General features: G+C 38.2%; 1 protein-coding gene across 6 annotated transcripts in view; it reads right to left on the reverse strand.

The window, feature by feature from the left end:
• The window catches only part of CNOT4 (CCR4-NOT transcription complex subunit 4), a 147,627-nt gene extending 139,204 nt beyond the window's left edge, over positions 1 to 8,423 (reverse strand). For all 6 annotated transcript variants that reach the window (XM_065939045.1, XM_065939042.1, XM_065939044.1 and 3 more), the window contains exon 1: positions 8,216 to 8,423. The gene's annotated coding sequence lies outside the window, so the exon portion shown is untranslated. The remainder of the gene's footprint in view (positions 1 to 8,215) is intronic.
• Between the last annotated feature and the right edge of the window lie 3,664 nt (positions 8,424 to 12,087).

Raw genomic sequence — 12,087 nt, forward strand, 5'->3', positions numbered from 1 at the left:
ACACTCCCAAAGCCACTCACACAAAAAGGGCCCTTTCCCAAGGTTTATATGAAGAAAGCTATGCAAAATACTAATAATTTGACATTAATTCAAGTGGTTAAAATCTGGGAGAGCCTCTTGGAGCATGGAACCATTTGCTCCCCTCCCTACCAACCCCTCAGGGCTTCCCTGGTAACAGCTGGTAAAGAATCCGCCTGCAAGGCAGGAGACTCCGTTTCAATTTCTGGGTCGGGAAGATCACCTGGAGAAGGGATAGGCTACCGACTCGAGTATTCCTTTCCCTGGTGGCTCAGCTGGTAAAGAATCTACCTGCAGCATGGAAGACCTGGGTTCAAAAGATCCCCTGGAGAAGGGAACAACTACCCACTCCAGCATTCTGGCCTGGAGAATTTCATGGACTGGATAGCCCATGGGTCACAAAGAGTTGGACACAAATGAGTGTCTTTCAGTTCACTACCACCCCTTCATCATGGCTCCATACTCAAGGCATTAAATTAAAAGTTGCTGGGGGAAAAGAATAGATTGGGAGCTACCAATGAAAATATTCTCAAATACTAAGGCTCTCCTATACTGCATATTTGATAATTTACTTCCTTTCCACGTACACTGGGAATGAGAAAGAAGCATAATCCTCCACAAGATTCTTCTGTGCAAAGGCGATCTCAATTCAATCTTAAATCCAAAATTAAAAATATGAAAGGCTCTGTTAAAATATACCAAAGGAGAAAGCAACAGCTTTCTATTCTAGTGACCATATTACACAGCACACATAACCCGCTAAATAAAGAAGGGGAAAAATGTCAGAAATAGCTCTGTCACATTACCAGGATTAAGGAGGTTCAGGATGGAGGGAATGTCAATGAAAAACACATATTTCCCAACAAAGCACTATACTACATTATTATCTTTATTCTTATTATAATTCCCCAAAATATTCATGGCATTATTGTAAATCTTTTATATTAATAATAGGAAAGAAAATGATTGATAAGTCATTTTGAAGCTGTAAGCACCCCGAGCTTGATATATTTTCGTACTCAATTGTGATAATTCTTGAGATCTACATGCTAAACGTTGTAAAAAGGGACTATGTGTCATATTGAGGGAAGCAAAAAGAGAAGAAATGCAAATACAGTATTATTACTCATCTACTATTTACAAAGCCAAAACAAGAAATCTACTTTTTCCCCGTTGCTTTAAGATACAAAATGAAATTTTCCTTCACAAAACAAAGAAAGCATGCTATCCAGAAATACACAATAGATGAAGAAACTTGGTTTAATGAAGAGTAAACAAACCAAAACAAAGAAAAGAATAACTTCAAGGGTCTCAGAACTTAAAAAAAAATTCCAAATAGAATGAGCCTGTTGTTTAACCAGATCTGTTTAGAATACCTCTGCAAAACAAAGTATAATCAAAATAAATGAAAGAATAAACTTTCACTTAATAATGGCCCTACATTCTTTCGCCTGCTGACCCATCCTTATTCATCCTTACGGGAGCTTGGGGTTGACAATATTAGTATTCTATTCATCAGAATTTTATGCCATTCCTTCTGCTTTCATCGGGTCACTATTAAACTTTAAAGATACCCAATAATATATACTGGTTACAAGCTGTTCAAACATACATTTCCTAATAATCCTGAACTCATACACACTTAGGCAGATGAGGCATCAACTTCTCTTTTACAGATGAAATATGTTCCATCTCATCATCATGTAATAAAGATTTTATTTTCTAAACTCTTATTTCTCAGTGAACACACAACTAAAACTATTTGAAAACACTGGTGGTTATTTTCTGCTGAAATTTTTTGAGATTGTTATTTTGAGAAATCACGCATCACTTCCTTTCCAAAAGCTGGGCTTGGGTAACAAATTGCAGTTTACTATCAAAGACAAAGAGACTACATTTCTTCAGTTCTCTACTCTCCAAAACCTTGTTGTCATTTCTGGATGTAAAGGACTGAAGAGAAGATGGAATCTACGAGACGTCACACCAACATCTCTCAGATTAATTTTTCTCACTCAACTCAACTGTCCACCCCAAAATATACTGCACACTACTGAAGGAGGGATCTTTCTAGAGAGTACTTTCACTATGTCATCTCCTGCCCCAACCAACCTACTGGCTCCTTCCTTACTACTGAGCAGATCAGATTCAACCTGACACTGAATACACCTCACAATCTAGCCCAAATCTAGTATACTAATTTCTCTGACACCATTCTCAGAAATTAGCACCTTATTCCACTGAGATCAGACTCATCTCTCTCATATCATGCTGGTCCCCATCAACGTGTCTGCTCCTGCTTCCACACTCCACATAGAATGTATGGAATGTTCTCCTGAAGACGCTCTGCCTATACAGACAGTACATATTCTTTATTCAAGTCCTACTTTCTCAAGAAGCCCTACTTCTAAATATCCCTACACTAACATACTGAACTCAGACCTATGAATCAAAGCATTAGATGTATTACGTTTTGGTTAGCGCTAGTTAATAATTATGGAAGTACACCCAACAAGATAATGAACTCTTAGAAGAGGTTGAACCGTTTCCCAAGAAGCACATCTGCAGTAAATACTTAAAGACCATCTGACAGACAGACTGAATAATCATGCTTCAAAAAGAAAAAAATCAAGGACTTTTATGTCAAAAGATTTCTAGCTCATATGAAATAGTTGTGAAGATGAGGATTTGCTTCAGAATAATCCAGGTCAAAGAGCAGGGGGACACGGAGTAAACGAAGTGAAGGCACAGGTGAACCCAGACTGATTATGAGTTGACCTTTGAAGTGACACAGACACTTCTGTCTGTGTCAGAGATTTCTGACGCAGTAGACAGCGATTTCTGTCCACTTTTGTTTAAAATTTTCCACAATGTTTTCTTTTTTTTTTTTTTAATGTTTTCTTTTTTAACACTAATAAGTCTATAGTTTATTTTAAATGACAAAACCAAGGCATAGAATACCACTTTTCTTTACCCAACAAATACCCAGGTCCCTATTTAAAGTAAGAAAAAAATTCTGGAATGATCCAACTTGGCAGGGAACTTGTATGATTCTAATTCTCAACTAAGAATTAACTTAAAAATTAAAGGGAAAAAAAAACAAAAAACAACAACAAAAAAGAAAAAAAACCAATCTAAATGGAAGGGATCACCATCAAAAGGAAAATTAATCTACTACCAAAAGCAATACTGTTTATATCGCAAATTCTCATTCAATTACAGCATTCACAAAAGGACCCACCCAAACAACAGCTGAAAATCAGCTGTTTTTTTTTTTAAAAAAAGCAAAATATGAAAGGCAAAAAAAAAAAAAAGACTGCTACAATTAACGTTCAATAAGCCAAATCAGTCAACACTACTTTAAGAAATACACAATCTGAAGACACCTATTGAGCTTAACAGAGAATGACTTAGTAGAGTATTAAATAATCAGAAAAATAAGCACTTCCTCTATTCTGAGGACTGAAAATTATGTTTAAGAAATTTCAGATATTTGTCTTAATGACAATGTATCTGTTTGCTGCTACTAAGGAATGCTCCACCGCTTTGGTAGTTCAGGCTACAGCTACTTATCAAAATTCAACCACCATTTCTCTACATCATCATTAACTAATTCTTTTTAAAAGCAGTAATACAAACACCTACTATCTTTAAATGTTGGCGTTTTATTCTAATGACATTGCGTCTTTACCTTGACTTTTTTTTCTCCCAAACTAGTTTTAGGCATATACACACACTAATCTGATTATTTTGATTTCCCCTTCTCCACAATTTCTCTAAATATTCAAGAGGGGAGGTTTTAGATACCATAACTAAAAACCCAGCTGACTGCAAACAGATATTTCACATACCCTGATGCTGGGAAAGATTGAGGGCAGAAGCGGGGGGTGGGGGGACAGAGGATGAGATGGTTGGATGGCATCACTGACTCAATGGACATGAGTTTAAGCAAACTCCAGGAGATGGTGAAGGACAGGGAAGCCTGGTGTGCTGCAGTCCATGGGGTTGCAGAGTCGGACACGACTAAGCGACTGAATAACAAATAAATAGCAAGCTTTATCCTCACAGCAATACATCATCTGTCCATCACCCAATACAATTAAAGTTTAAAACAGGACAACTTTCTTGTATAAACAGAGTTTAGAAAGAATGAAACCACACTCACAAATAAACTTCTTAGAAGAAAAATAAACATACTCAAATTGCCTTGTACTTGCCCTATCTTTAAAGTTTCATTTTCCTAGCGAGTAAAGGTAATGATCTTCTTTTTAGTAGCATGTAATTTCCCTCTTCCAGTAAAAGAAAAACTGCTATAGGAAAGCTAATCTAAGGGGCCAAAACAGTGTTGAAATTTTCTCTTCTATAAACTACTTTAAGAATCATGCTATGAAAAAGAAATCAGACAAAACCTATTGGATTAATATTACACCTAAAAAATTTGATACTTACCATACAATCTTTTCTAATAAAGAAGACCACATAAATACCAAAAAATATTTTCAGAAAACCACTAAATATAAAATTATCTTCTTTCATCACATCACTAAGTGAGTAAATAATGCCCATCTTTATTATTTGCAAACTCTTGACTTTTGATAAAAAATATTACTTTTTAAAATATCAAGGGTATTACCACAAAGAATGGGCCATTTACACATTTGTCCTAATATCTCTGAGTTAAACACAAATTTTTTTAAATCTCAAAATGTGTTAACAAATTTTATCCAATACATGATACTCCAGTGGGATGAAAACCATTTACAAGTTCCACTTAGATTAAGAAATCCTTTGAGAAAAGTATGTAGTACATTCTAGTTACACTATTTCTAGAGCACTAAAGATCTCTATAACCTATTTCCCTACTGTTTTTCTTTAGAACCAGCTGAGATGAATGTAACTTCCTTCACAAAAAGTCAAGACAGTAGTAAATTTAATGACAAAAAACTAACTGAGTTTTCAGCAAATGCTTAAGTTTTCACAAATTAAAACTTTGTACTTCACTTGAGTGATCTATAGAAATAGTAACACTGAGTTGAAACAGATTCATCAAGTGCTATTTGCAGGCACCAAAAAGAAAAAAAAAATGTTTTAATCAACAGTGTGGCTTAACCTTAAGACAAAAGTAGTGAAGGAGAGAAAGGGAAGATCTCTAAAATCATAGTGTTTAAACTGAGAAGGTATTTTTTCATTAACTATATATATATATATATAAAACATCATCTTAAAAATAAAACTCCCCTAACACAAGATGTTCACCCTTAAGCAATGCCCTCTTTCTTTTACAAAGTAATAAACTGCAAGTTATCGCTAGTGCTCCATTCAGACTGAAGTTGAAGGGCATTACAAAACAATTTTTCTGCACTTTGCCATTTGATTATAATTGTCTCATCCCTCGTAAAAGGTCTGTCTACAGAACTTCATATAAACAAATTTTATAATAAGTTAACCTTAAGTAACTCACATTCAAAAACTCTCCATTAGAAATAATCTATTCAATTGAAGAATTCAACTACTGAACCCAGCAGAAAGTATTTCAAACCACCCCCCATGCCCCCCCAAAAAACCCATAAAATTAGGAAGCTGCAATAAACCATACAAAAATATTTTTAAATCTCAGCTCTCTATTTCCTATCAAAATATCAAAGCACTTTAAATTATCTTCTTCAGATGTGTTAAAGATCCCATAGTGAATTCATTTTGACTTTACAGTGCTGAAAATAAGAATTTGATGACTGCAGGTAAAAAAAAAAGTATAGAGTGGAGAAAACTACTTGAAAACATTTTTTTATTGAATCAAAATAGCTTTACAAAAGAAAAGCTATATTAAAATCATTTACCTTCTTCTGCCAGACAGCCCTCTCCTAGAATACACTGCTTACAATTCAGCAAAGCATGACTGCCAAAGGTTTCTAAACCCATTTGGATTTTTCATAGTAGAAAGCTTCTCCGCCAGTGTATTACAAAGAAAAATGAAATGTATTTTTTGCTTAGACTTGAAGATCAATTGTATTAAATATTTTCCTACTAATATAAACTAAAAGTAACACTTAAAAAAAAAGCTCAGGTTATAACTCAACACAAGGTTTGCTACATAAATTGCTTCTAAGTCTCAGAAGAGTAGGGATTAATTCAGTTTCCCCAAATTGTGGCTTAAGTGGTTGAAAGGAAAAATGAAGCTTTATAAACATCTTTTCCTAACCTTGGTTTACATTTGATGAAACAGACCATTTATCACAATCAAGTGAATGTAATGTCAAATGTAAGATTCCTCAAGTATTACAGGTAAAATCTGTAAAAATCACAATTAATGCAGTAATCTCCAAAAGTGATTTAAAGGGCAGCTGTATTTATATTTACACTTGAGGTATTATTACTTTTGCAAATAAGAGGTATACTGCTGCATGAGACTGCTACCATGACATTTAACATTTTTATATATATCTCATGAATACAATGTCTTATTCATGTTTAAATTTGAGATGTATGTATCTGATCTATGTAATCCTGTTTGTTTTTCCAGTAATTCTTTACTTCACAGTAGTCTGACTATAGCAAAAGCTCCTTCTTCACTTTATGACATTACTCAGGACATTTTAATTTCGCTTTCACCAAAACAGACATCATAAGCCACCCTTGGCTTCTAGCTTTCTGTTTCTTAATGTAAACAATAATGACAGTGAGTGTTACCAAATGCATTTATGTGCACAGCTTTGTCATTTCTTTTCCCAGCCCCCTTCTTTCCTATGAAAAAAAATGAGGGATTTCGTTCTAGAAAAAATCGATTTTTCTTTTGCTTATATACCTAATGGTTTTCAAAAGAAGATAATGTATTCTGATACCTACCATTCTAGAAATGTTAAAAGAAAGAACTTACCAAATCCAAAAATATTAAGTCAGTCTGGTATTAGCCAGAGAGGAAATTTCCACTCAAACTATAAATAAAATGTCATCAATTAAGCTGAACATCAATAAAACTGAGTCAATAATCAATTCTCAATTTGGAAGGAATCCGTAAACCACATATAACCTGCATATAATCAAAATACCACTTATATTTGCTCGTGAAGCTCACAGATGAATTTGATTGTGTGCCAGATTTATCTTATTTTTTAAAAGCCTAAGCTAATATTCGTTGGTATAATCAGAGCCCACACTAAGTGTCCTGGGGAGATACAATTCAGAAGAACGTTTGGTAGCATGGAGAAACCAGTCCAAAATGAAAAAAGAAAAACCAAAACAAAACCACGTCTCAACAGAGCGAATAATCCACAAATTGATCACTGGGAGCAAAACGGTCAAGACGCTCCTCTCCGGAGTAGCCTGAATAAACGATCTTCACTCAAAATGTTTAATAGTATCCTACCTCACTTCATTCACTTCCCAACTTCCTTGACTTTTCAGGGGCCAACACGGGGCGTCCCTTTTTTTTTTTTTTTTTTTTTCTGGAAGAGTATGCTGAAAGAATCAGGAAAGAGGGACAGAAAGGACAATACCCAAGAAAGCTGTGAAACAGGTGGGTTAGAACGAGCAGCGGCACAATCGAGATAGTTAAGGGGCAGCTTTAAAAATGACAGATGTGGTTAAACGAAAGACAGCAAATCGGAAGAAGCTCCAGGGTAGCAAGACAGGCTGAGGGGCTGACTGCAAGCAACAGAAGGGGGCAAAGGCTAACTCCAGAGTGGTAGCAGCCGAGCCAAAAAAAAAAAAAAAAAAACAAGCAGCAGGACGAGTGGGCAACGAGCAGCAGGATTAATGAGCAGCAGCAGCGGCACGGGTCAGAGTGGGAGTGATGGCTCTGGTCCTGCGAGACGGGGTCCACTGGGAAAGGACGTCAGAGAGGGGCAAGGGGGCTGGGAAATCAAGGAGTCCTGAGACCTGAGATTGCTGCTCCTACAAAAATGTAGGGGAAAGCGCTGAAGACGAGCAGCCGCCTCAGTTGAAGAGATTTTCGAAGCAGCCGGCGCTCGCCGCCGTGCTGCCTTCTGCCCCGCTCCCTTTTCCCGGTGGTAACTGCTGTGGCGTAGAGGGGAGAGGGAGGAAGAGGAGGAGGAGGAAGATCGAGAAGGAGGAGGGTGAAGATGAGGCGGGGGGGGGTGGGGAGAAAGGGGGGTGCGGCCTGCACAGTCCCAGCGAAGCCTCCGCTCTCTCGTAGCCGGTCAGCCCTGGGTTTCCCCTAAAGCCCAGCCCCGCATAGACTCACCCGCCTGCCTTGCCTCGCTTTTCCCTTAGCCGACTCCACGCGCTGCCGCGTCCTCACAAGAGACCACTGAACGAGTGTCGGGGGAAAAAACTCTTCAGAACCGGGTCTGATTGCTTCAGCGAGTCCGACCTTTACGGCTGAGAGAGAGACTCTCAGCTTTCGGTGGGTTCCACAGCCAGACGGGCCACCATCTTACATTAGGGTAAGACTCCTCCGGCCTCCCGTGCGCAGGCGCACGCCGATCCGGCCGGGAGGGGCGGGGGAGGGGCGGGAGGAGTGGCGGGTGGTCGCTCCCGCAGCACCCTGGGAGTTGTAGTCCTGGGAGGGTAACCGCCCAGCTGCAAGCCGGGAGTTGAAGTTCTCACTCGGAGGGCGGCTGGCATCGCCTGCCTCACGTGGCTGCTACACTATTGCCTTTTTTCGTGTTTTGCTTCCTTCTCGGGCCTCGTGTGTGCTGCTCCGCTGTCATTTGGTCGGCGGCCTACGTTAGCGGTTCCGTTTCCTCAGTGTTTGCTCAAATATGGGAAACCAAAACTCGGGGCGGGCGTAACCAATTTGGGGGAGCCGAGAACGTCTTTTCTCTGCTCCGCCCACCATAGGTATCAGAGAGGGCGGGGTAGAGGCAGATGCGGGGGTAAGGAGGAGCGCGGGATTTGATCTAGGGTGGGAATTAGATTCTGAATTAGCGTTTGTTTTTTGAAAAGTGAGTGTTATCTCGTTTCCCCTGTTTGCGCGTTTTGGAGCCACCACCCTTCTTCCCATCCTCACCATTAATCTCCAGTGAAGAGGTAATCCTAAATTGTCCTGTACAGAAGTACAAGAGATCGGAACACCCACGCACTTACAAAAATGTGTTTCTGATGAGGTCAATATGAGAATATTATGCGGACTTTGCATATTAGTGTTAATTCGGTTTCCAGTCTGCACAGCTCTGCACGCGGAGTTCACAAACCCTTCACACATCAATACATGCCAACGAACATAAGAATGCACTCGCAATTTCTACGAGCACTGAGGAATTCCTCAGTCTCAAAAATCAGTCAGTTTACTGGTCCCGCCCAAAGTCCTCCTAGAATTCTGGTGGAAGTGGCGCTCCACGCAGTCGTTTTTGCTTATTGCGTGTATTCCTCACCCATTCATACAACAGATACTCATGGAGCTCCTCTTGTGTGCCCGGCACTGTTCTATACATGGGGAGGCGACGGTGAGCAGAAGAGATAGCATTCTCCGTTTCTATTCTAGGAATTTCTGTATCTATTCCAGTGTGTGTGTTGGGGTGAGAGAAAAGGGAGAGGAAGCAACATATGATTAAAATGCATAGTGCATTGTAACTGATGAAAAAAAAAAAGAGGGAATAGGGAGAGGTTGCTGAAGTGACTTAGCAGTAGCGGCAGCAGTTTTAAATCTGTGAACCTAATCCCATAGTGAGCAGCTTTTTCATTTTTAAAAAATACGTTAGTTATTTGTGTTTCAGTTTCTTCACTGTCAAGCCTAGACGCAATTATTTGGTGAATACCTAAAATATGTAATAAACTCACAATTTCCCCAAAATTTGAAATTGTAGAATCATGAGAGTATTATCTAGCAAGCAAAATTGGAAAAATCATTTGGTTTCACCACTTTTAGGTAACTGTCTAAACATTCAGTATAGATGTGTGTTTTTTTTTTAATGTGTGTTTGTTTTTTTAATTACCAATTATATGGTGAATTATAAGCCAAGTAATGCAAAGACCAAAATAAAAAGTATCCTTAACCTTATTAAAGATTAGAACCACCACACTAAGTCTTTTAGAAAATATCTTAATCATCATTTAATCCATCATCTTATCCTACACACCTTTTTTTTAAGAATAGTGTCTTCACAGTGTCTCTTGTATTAGCCTAAAATGAAATTAAGGGATAATTTATAAATTTCATTTACATATGTGACTTTGTTTTAAATCAAAATAATGTCTTATATATGATATAAAAAGTACAAAAAAGTAATTTATAATACAGTGATTTGTAGTTCAGTATGTAAATGCTCAGACATAACTAGTCTAGAAAATATAATCAAATCATCATTTGTTGGCTCCTGTAAATCTCCACGAGTGTGAAAACTCCAAATACCAACCGACACAAGTATGGTGATTTGGCCACCTCTAGCCATAACGCTAATCTGTCCTCAGTGTCCACTGTAGATGCATTCCCAAAGCACTCACTGTTAGAATTGTGTAATAATTAGAACCAGTGTTGGTGAGAAGTTGCTCAATAACACAGGTAGCCCAATCTGGTGCTCTGTGAGGAACTAGAAGGATGGGGTGTGGGGAGGGGAGGGAGACTCAAGAGGAAGGTGATATATGTATAATTATGGCTGATTTGCATTGTTGTATGGCAGAAACCAATGCAACATTGTAATTTTCCTCTATTTAAAAATTAAATTTTTAAAAAAGCAAAAAAAAACCCCTTTGTGTTCATATGCAAAATAGTTGTTCCTATATATACTGATAATATATATATATATATATATGTACAGGTTTTTCACCTATACTGAGGACATTTAAAAGATATGAAGGACACACAAAAAATTTTCATGTGAGAAAGATTCCCATGTTTCACAGGAAGTCTTGGGCTTCCCTGGTGGCTCAGCTGGTAAAGAATCCGCCTGCAATGTGGGAGACCTGGGTTCGATCACTGGATTGGGAAGATCCCTTGGAGGGGGGAATGGCTACCGACTCCAGTATTCTGGCCTGGAGAATTCCATGGATTTGTATAGTCTATGGGGTCTTGAACAGTTGAATGCGACTGAGCAACTTTCACTCATTCACTAGTTTACCTGGCCCCCAGCCTCTAAAGGTCAGTAGTACCTCCAGGAGTATTCAACACTAGGGGGCAATACCATACCTACTGACAGTCATTTATTCCTGGAGATTAACAGTACAGTGACATTTCCTAGTTCACCAACTAATTAAAGAGAGTCACAACCCTCCCAGGCCAATGCTCGTTTTACAGTATTTTGCCAGTTTTTCATATATGTATATGTGTATGTGTTTTATGTATAATTTCATATAAGTATCCATGGATGTCCATATAGACATCCAACATTTTTTTCATGTCATTTAAAAAATTAATTAACATTAAATTCTATTACCTCACTGCCCAATGATTCCTTAGGACTTCCTAGGTATCTCAGTGGTAAAGAATCCTCCTGCTAATGCAGGACACCCAAGAGATGTGGGTTCAATCCCTGGATTGGGAAGATCCCCTGAAGGAGGAAATGGCAACCTACTCTGGTACTCTTGCCTGGAAAATTCCGTGGACAGAGGAGCCTGGCAGGCTACAGTCCATCAGGTCAAAGAGCCAGACACAACTGAATGACTCAGCACACACAATGATTGATTCCTTGGTGTAGCATATACAATCTATTCACTCAATAAATGTTTTTTGCCTTTGAGTATTGTGCTAGGAGGTGTTGGTGGTACAGTAGAGCAAAACATTGTCTCTGTCCTCATAGAACATGGTACCTAGTGGAGGAGAAAGAGATGAAATAATCAGACATTTAAATATATATATACATTTAAATATATACATACATTTAAATATATACAATATATAAAGATAATTTCTTATAGATTATTATAACTGGTGATGAGTACCATGAAGGTGTTTACAAGATGTTATGAGAGTGTTTAAGAGGGGGATCTCTTTTTTTTTTTTTTTTTCTGTTTTTTATAGTTTGTATCTCCCAGCCCCAAACTTCTAATCCATCCCTCTCCCTCCTCGCTGCCACCCACAAGCATAGGTCTCTATGTCTGTGAGTCTATCTCTGTAGATAGATTCCTTCATGCCATATTCTAGATTCCATACGTAAATGATATCGCATGGTATTTGTC

The sequence above is a fragment of the Muntiacus reevesi genome, chromosome 6 (genome assembly GCF_963930625.1).
Source record: "Muntiacus reevesi chromosome 6, mMunRee1.1, whole genome shotgun sequence".
Taxonomy (NCBI): Eukaryota; Metazoa; Chordata; class Mammalia; order Artiodactyla; family Cervidae; genus Muntiacus; species Muntiacus reevesi.